Consider the following 8,690-nt stretch of genomic DNA (forward strand, 5'->3'; position numbering starts at 1 on the left):
CTTCACCTGCGGCTCAATCAACTTTGAGGTGCACCCTACCTCCGGATTGCCTCTTTGTGATGTACAAATGTGCTTGCTGTCTAAGCCAGTTTTGATTTTCCATTTCTTATAGCTGAAGGCATCCTAACACGTCCTTCCCTTTTCTTCCTCTCCTGCCAACTCCTTATAGATCAGGATTGAGTTTGTTATTTTCTTGGGATTGCCTGAGTCTGAGTTAGGGCCCTTTACTTCTCCTCTCATAGTCTTTAAGACACTTTGTATCATTGCTGTGTAACAGCCTGTGCCAACTACTAGAACATAATTCCCAAAGAGCAGGAATTATTTCTGTCTTGTCAACTAGTCTATTACTGTCACAGTGTCAGCCACAGAGTCGATGCTTATTAAAGACTTGCTGAAAGAAGGGGCTCCAAGGCCTCACACCAGTATCATCACGTTTAGTCATTCAGGCCCCTCTCACCTTCACTGCCAGTTTCCTGTCTTTGGTTGGTTATGGCAATATTGCTTGCCCTCTTTATTGAATTCATTCTGCTTTCTGGCTCCCACTGTAAGGCATGCCTCTCACCCTTTAACCCATCCACCCAGCTATCCATTCTATTGATTTTCCTCACCTTCTGCTTGTCCCTATGGCGATGGTCAGCCCAGCATCCCTGTCCTGCTTCCACTTCCCATGCCTCCCGGACCCACCTCAGCCTTCAGCCTCTCCCCGGCCCCAACAAAGGCCATGGTGAGTGTCAATTTCTTACTTCTGAGATAGCTGCAGGATATGAGATAAACAACAAAATTCATACCGATGTTTTATCTCTTCCTTTAAATCTAATAAAGGGACAATAAACTAATGGGGTCAGCAAGGTTCAGATACTGGGGACCTGGGAGTTTGTGGAACATTTTATCAAGGAATTATGGCATTTTTATGTAGCCCATATGGAAAATTGAAGACATGTTTGAAAACAAAGATACAAGATACAAAAACCAGAAATTAGTTTGCATCTTTTTCTTACACGTGGAAATTGAAAGGCAGCTGCACTGTGACAGACTATCAGACAATCTTTGGTGACATGAATAGTGTGAAAAACTGGTCTGTTTTTCCTGAGCTCACTCTGATGATTGTAATAGAGTTACCAGAATGGTATTGTGAGAAGAAATATCCACTGGGTTCCATTTCTTTATTTATCTTAGGGGAAAATCATATGTGAAAATATTTGTAATTCCTGCAAAGCATGGAGATAATAAGCAACATCTACAGCTTTATTTTCAGGAGGAAAACTGAAGTTTTTATCATACATTCATACAGGTCAATAATAATTCTTACCGTCTGTCTAATACCTTCTATTTGTCAGAACTTAACCATCTATATGGTTTCTTTTAATTTAATATTTCATTAGTTACTAAACAAAAGTAAAGAGAATCTTACAGTGAACCTTATCCATCACTCAGTTTCAACAATTAGCAAAATATGGCCAGGCTTGCTTCACTGATATCCCTCTCCTACTCTTCCCCCACATTTTCTTATTTAATTTTCTCAGTGAGAGATGTACTACTGCTAGCTGCATTTAGCACAGGAAAATGAGATTCTGAGAGACTGAAGGATATCCCGGTTACATAGGGTAATACATGGAAAATCCAGAACTGAGCAAAAGTTTGAATTACATCAGAGTCATAGCCTAAACTGATCATCAGGAAAGGCACTAGATGTGCATGGCAATAGTGTACTAATTTACCAATGCCTTGAATGAATTGAGAAATCAATGAACTAATGTTTGTTGAGCTCTGATTTTATACCCACACTGTACTAGCTATAGTAATGGAAAAAATTAAAAAGCAGATTCACCAGAAAGTGGGTGCCCCAATGACATTAATTTTTTAAAAGCTTTATTGAGATAAATACAATAAAATTCATTATTTCAAGTTTATGATTCAATGAGTTTCAGTGTATTTACAGGATCATACTTCCATCAATCACAGTCATTTTTAACTATTTAAATCTGCTTTATCCTCAGTACCTGAAAATAGTGCCAAAAATATTATGTGTTCAATAAACGTTTGTTGAATAAATGAATGAAAAGATTTAACGAGCTTACCGTATAGTTGGTTAGTCAAGATATATACATATAAACAGAAAATAAGATAGTTTACACTACCATACCAGATCAATTTATTTATTTATTTATTTATTCATTTAGAACAGGGGTCCCCAACCCCTGGGCTGCAGACTGGTACCTGGCTGAGGCCTGTTAGGAAGCAGGCCGCACAGCAGGAAGTGAGCGGCAGGCACGTGAATGAAGCTTCATCTGCTGCTCCCCATCGCTCCCCATAACTCACGATACCACCTGAACCATCCCCCGCCCCCCCCATCAGTGGAAAAATTGTCTTCCACGAAACCGGTCCTTGGTGCTGAAAAGGTTGGGGACTGCTGATTTAGAAGATATTTAATGAATGTCTACCCTGTACCAGGGGGAATTGCTATTGCAATTTTCATTCTTATCTTAGAAATAATCCAAAAAATTTAAAAAAGTGATTTCTGTGCTTTGTTTGAATACACACTGTCTTTTAATACCTATATAAGAAATATCAGTATTGTTTGACTTTACAAAAATGTCCTGCTTTTGGTAAGAACCAGAGAATACCAGATACACACTTCAAGTACATTGTCTGGAGTCTATTCTAAAATAAGAAACCTAAATGAGACATTATTTGCATCAAGAAGGCTTTTCTAGATGTTAGATTGATGTGGGAAAATGATTCTAGAAACAGAAGTCATAATTTGAAATTTAGGGTCATGAGATATGAATTCTCAGTCATACTCCAAGCTTGACTTTTCAAAATATAACTTCAACTTTTAAATGAAATAAAGTATGAATCCTTTTTTTTTTACTAAAATCTGAAAGCATTTGTTAATTTCATAAAGAAAAAGTAGTTTTCAAACTGTATGATAATAATTCTAAGTAATATAATCATATGCTAAGTCAATTATTTCCCAAAAATGTGTGTCAGTGATTGAGGTTGGACTATAGCTTAAGCTTTATTGGTCTTTGACATTTGAAAAATGTCTGATCTTTAACCATCTGGAGGTATTCTAACTTTGTATTATATCCCTTTATTGTGGAGTGAATAGTTGTGATACAAAATATCTTCATCCACTGGCATTTTTCACAGAACTAGAACAAAAAATTTCACAATTCGTACAGAAACACAAAAGACCCCGAATACCAAAGCAATCTTGAGAATGAAAAACAGAGCTGGAGAAATCAGCTCCCTGACTTCAGACTATACTACAAAGCTACAGTAATCAAGACACTATGGTACTGGCACAGAAACAGAAAGATAGATCAATGGAACAGGATAGAAAGCCCAGAGATAAACCCACGCACATATGGTCACCTTATCTTTGATAAAGGAGGCAGGAGTGTACAGTGAAGAAAGGACAGCCTCTTCAATAAGTGGTGCTGGGAAAACTGGACAGGTACATGTAAAAGTATGAGATTAGATCACTCCCTAACACCATACACAAAAATAAGCTCAAAATGGATTAAAGACCTAAATGTAAGGCCAGAAACTATCAAACTCTTAGAGGAAAACATAGGCAGAACACTCTATGACATAAATCACAGCAAGATCCTTTTTGATCCACCTCCTAGAGAAATGGAAATAAAAACAAAAATAAACAAATGGGACCTAATGAAACTTCAAAGCTTTTGCACAGCAAAGGAAACCATTAACAAGACCAAAAGACAACCCTCAGAATGGGAGAAAATATTTTCAAATGAAGCAACTGAAAAAAGATTAATCTCCAAAATTTATAAGCAGCTCATGCAGCTCAATAACAAAAAACAAACAACCCAATCCAAAAATGGGCAGAAGACCTAAATAAACATTTCTCCAAAGAAGTTATACAGACTGCCAACAAACACATGAAAGAATGCTTAACATCATTAATCATTAGAGAAATGCAAATCAAAACTACAATGAGATATCATCTCACACCAGTCAGAATGCCCATCATCAAAAAATCTAGAAACAATAAATGCTGGAGAGGGTGTGGAGAAAAGGGAACACTCTTGCACTGCTGGTGGGAATGTGAATTGGTACAGCCACTCTGGAGAACAGTATGGAGGTTCCTTAAAAAACTACAAATAGAACTACCATATGACCCATTAATCCCACTACTGGGCATATACCCTGAGAAAACCATAATTCAAAAAGAGTCATGTACCAAAATGTTCATTGCAGCTCTGTTTACAATAGCCCAGAGATGGAAACAACCTAAGTGTCCATCATCAGAAGAATGATTAAAGAAGATGTGGCACATATATACAATGGAATATTACTCAGCCATAAAAAGAAATGAAATTGAGCTATTTGTAGTGAGGTGGATGGACCTGGAGTCTGTCATACAGAGTGAAGTAAGTCAGAAAGAGAGAGACAGGTACCGTATGTTAACATATATATATGGAATTTAAGAAAAAAAAATGTCATGAAGACCCTAGGGGTAAGACAGGAATAAAGACACAGACCTACTAGAGAATGGACTTGAGGATATGGGGAGGGGGAAGGGTAAGCTGTGATGAGGTGAGAGAGTGGCATGGACATATATACACTACCAAGCGTAAGATAGATAGCTAGTGGGAAGCAGCCGCATAGCACAGAAGATCAGCTTGCTGCTTTGTGACCACCTGGAGGGGCTGGATAGGGAAGGTGAGAGGGAGGGAGATGCAGCAGGGAGGAGATATGGGAACATATGTATATGTATAACTGATTCACTTTGTTATAAAGCAGAAACTAACACACCATTGTAAAGCAATTATACTCTAATAAAGATGTAAAAAAAAATCTTCATTCAAAAGAATCAGGAAGAGCAAAAAAAGAAAAAGAAACCAAACTTTTCTAATTTAGATTACATTTGGGTAGTAGTTTGGCTCTATATCTGTTAGAGAAGAGTTAAGGTAGGCTCACATTGTTTGTGTACTTACAATCTAGACCTCTCAGAAAAACATGCTTAATAACTTGTTAACTATTTCTTTTGCTTATACTTCACTTTGTCTCCTGAAAGCCTAAACATGTAAATAATTTGTGTCTATATATGGTGCTTTTCTGTTCATATGATGATTTCCCATCGGTTATCTTTTTTATTTCTCAAAATAAACTTGTAAGGGAAGCATTCTTTTTATTCCCATTTCACAGATAAGGCAGCTAAGGTGCAGTGATTTTTCCCAATGTCTCATAGTTATAGTCCAACCCAGATATTTAGATTCTAAATTCCATGCTACTTTTACACTTTGCACTCTTGCCCTTAACCTGTTAAGAGACCATCCATATATGCAAGCTCAGTGTGTTAGTGCATTTAGGCTGCTATAACAGAATACCATAAACTAGGTGGCTTATGAACAATTGAGATTTATTTCTCACTGTTCTGGAGGCTGGGAATTCCAAGATCAAGGTGCAGGAAAATTCAGTGTCTGGTGAGAACCTATTTCCTGGTTCATAGACAACCATCTTCTTGCTTTACTTCACGTGGTAGAAGGATCTTGCTGGGGTCTCTTATAAAAAAGCACTAATCATATTCATGAGGGCTATGACTTCATGACCTAATTACCTCCCCAAAGCCCCACTTCCTAATACCATCACTTCGGTAACCACGTTTCAATGTATAAATTTTAGGGAAACACAAACAACAGAACCATAGCACTCAGTAACAGGATTTATTTCCTTCAGATCAAAAATAATGGTCCAGTCATCTCATGTGCTAGAAACTAAAAAAATAAATATATTGATTTATTCTCTGGTTATGGAGGAGGACTGCACATCTTCAGTTTAGATGTTACCACTGCTGTTAACTATGCTCTCTCTTTGAGGCTACATCAAGGGCATCCTCTATTGATTGGCATGTGGTAACCACTTAAGGTAAATGGCTAATTGGAAGCAGCAGTGCATATAAAGGTATTTTTATTCCCAAACTATATTATAATAAAAAAAAAAGAAACTTTGCTTAGTCAGAATGTGAAGAACAAGGTTTGCCTCTCATTAGAAACCATGAATTTGTCAACTAAGGAAACACTGCAGCCTCAGGAGTTGTCTGAAGAAGAAGAGCTGGGTGATGTCAAAATACCTTTAAAGACAATGAAAATTGTCACACCAATGGGCTGGCCAAAAAACCTGTTTGCTAAAAAAAAAAAAGTAATATCTGGAGGGGTTATTTTGGGGCACACTATGGGGTTTGACTTGACCTTCATACTTCTTTTTTTTACTCATATCAATTCCTTTTTCCACATCTCAATTTTTGATTATGACACCAAAAGAAATGACTGTGTACAAGGCTGTTTCTGTCTATACATTTTAAAAATATAATATACACATACATGTGGGAAGAATTTTATAAGAAAATTGTAAAATTCAAATGTACTTTTTATACAAAGTGTTCCACAAGAAGTGACCTAGTGGTGGAGATGAAACAGGACTCTACACATACATTTTAAATACTAATTATGGTTCAAGAGTTAGTTTTAATATTTTATAAAACAGTATTCTTCCTTCACCTGAGAGTTCACAATATTGTCATAATACTTTATTACATATGATTATCACAGCAACACCTATAATGTAAGTATTATTACCCTTTCTCTGAAGGTAGTTGCAGAGATATTGGGTAGCTCACCAAAGATCATAAAGTTCTGAAGTAAATGATAGAACAGAATAAGAGCCACAGGTCGTTGGGATCCTAAGTCCTCCCTCACAACCACCATTCTGCTGCTTTGCTCAGGATGACATTGCACCAGCCAGAATGAGAACTGGCACTTGGGTCTGCTAAGTCCTTTCCCAGGATTCTTTTCTCTGTTCTGTTCTCTTTTCAAATAGGTAAACTGAAACAGGTTAGTTAGTTTAGAGTCTAGACACCTAAGCAAATGTTTCCAAGCTTCCTTCCACAAGCCACAGGCTGGGATTCCAGAAAATTCTGTCCATATGTCCCTTGGCAGCATGGAGTACTTCTATTCCCAGAACTCCAAACATCACTGGATTTCCAGGATAAATATCATGACAAGGTCAAGCTCAAGTGACCCTAATAGGCCCCTGACAATGCTGCTGTGGGCAGCTAAGCATAGTTCAGTGAGCAAAAGCAAGTAGGAAAAACCTTCCAAGGAGAGACCTGGCAAGAGGAATAATGAAGGTGGTTAAGTCCTCTCACTGTGCTTGCCTCATAAGGTTGCAACAGCTGAACAAAGATACAGAAAACAATTAAATCCACCCTCATGGATGAGCCAGACCCAATTTGGACATCCATTGGTCACCCAAAGGAAGGAAGAGATGTGTCTGGAGAGTCACAGGAAATGACCTTTTGGCCTAGATAACAGCTCTGGAATTAGGGCATTAGTTCTTAATCTTAATGTATTTATATGTGTGTGATAAATTTTATATACACATCATTTATATATATATATATACATATACATTATTTATGTATTTTTTATATATACTACATTTATATATACCATTTATATATATACACATATATATGTTGTTTTAAGTAAATATATTTTTATTACAGACATTTTTCTCTTTTATACCAGTTTCTTCATTTTTATAGAATTATATTGCAAATAACTACACACACACACACACACACACACACACACACACACTGATCATATACTCATGGAGTGGAAGACATCTTAGAAATCAACCCATTTCTCTCATTTTACTCATGAAAAAATTATTGATAGATCCCCCCAAAAAGAGATAGTTAACTCACCAAGGTCACATAGATAGATATACATTGCTAGAAGTATGTGGAGTTCCTTATAAGCTCTTGAGCCTAGGCTATAGAATCAGGCAGAACCTAGGATGTAATACCGGCTCCATCTGTGATCTGCTATCTAATCTGGGCTGCACTTTTCTCATTTGCAAAATGAAGATAACAATCTCCACCTTAAATGGAGCAGCAAAAAGTTTAAGTGAGGTCATTCATGACAGGCATGCATCCCCATACCTGGTACATATAGGCTGCTCAGTAAAGAGTCCTCTTCTCTCATCTTTAATTGTCCATGGCTATGCCATAAGCATTTTCCTCTAAATTTACTGATGAGTTAATTCACTTGATTGAACATTTATGTCCACCTTATTTTCAAAATGATTTGCAGTAAGTGGTTGTTTGGATAGATAGATAGACATGGATTTTTGAGTAAGCCAGAGATGACAGTCATAACGTAGAATGAACGCATGACTTGAGGGTGTCAACATCATTTTTAGTCTTCCACAGTCCATGGGGCTGCATTCTATGTAAGGGTCTTATATTATCTATGAATAAGCACTGCTTTTCTTGGTGCAGTCATATAAAGATCAGTGTACTGGGGAAAAAAATAAAAGCCCTCAGCAAATACAAGTCTCATTTGTTTTTTAAAATCCTGTTCTCAGAATTTTATTTCACTGAACTCAAACCTCTCAATCTGCCCTGATATTTCATCACCGCATTTCAAAACCTATGAATCATAAATAAATATTTCCATCTATTGTACAAGTTCACAAAATTGCTTAAGGGAGAAGGGGTGGATCCCTTTTAAATCTCATTTTGCTGGTACTCATCTAAGGAATTTCAAATCAGGCAAATTTTCATAAAGAGGGTGTGTGTTGTTTCTTGATGCTTGTTTCAATTTGACTTCCTGAAAGGAACAGTCATAAATACATGTGCACACTGAACCTAG

The 8,690-nt window shown here is 36.9% G+C and overlaps 1 long non-coding RNA gene across 1 annotated transcript; it reads right to left on the bottom strand.

Moving 5' to 3' along the window:
* Nucleotides 1–5,683: 5,683 nt before the first annotated feature.
* On the bottom strand, nt 5,684–7,845 carry LOC117197606 (uncharacterized). The gene is made up of 2 exons (XR_004478306.2): nt 7,742–7,845; nt 5,684–6,103 (listed from the first exon to the last, which is right to left on the bottom strand). It is a non-coding gene; the product is annotated as an uncharacterized LOC117197606 (long non-coding RNA).
* Nucleotides 7,846–8,690: the final 845 nt, after the last annotated feature.

Source organism: Orcinus orca, chromosome 8, assembly GCF_937001465.1.
Source record: "Orcinus orca chromosome 8, mOrcOrc1.1, whole genome shotgun sequence".
Classification (NCBI taxonomy): Eukaryota; Metazoa; Chordata; class Mammalia; order Artiodactyla; family Delphinidae; genus Orcinus; species Orcinus orca.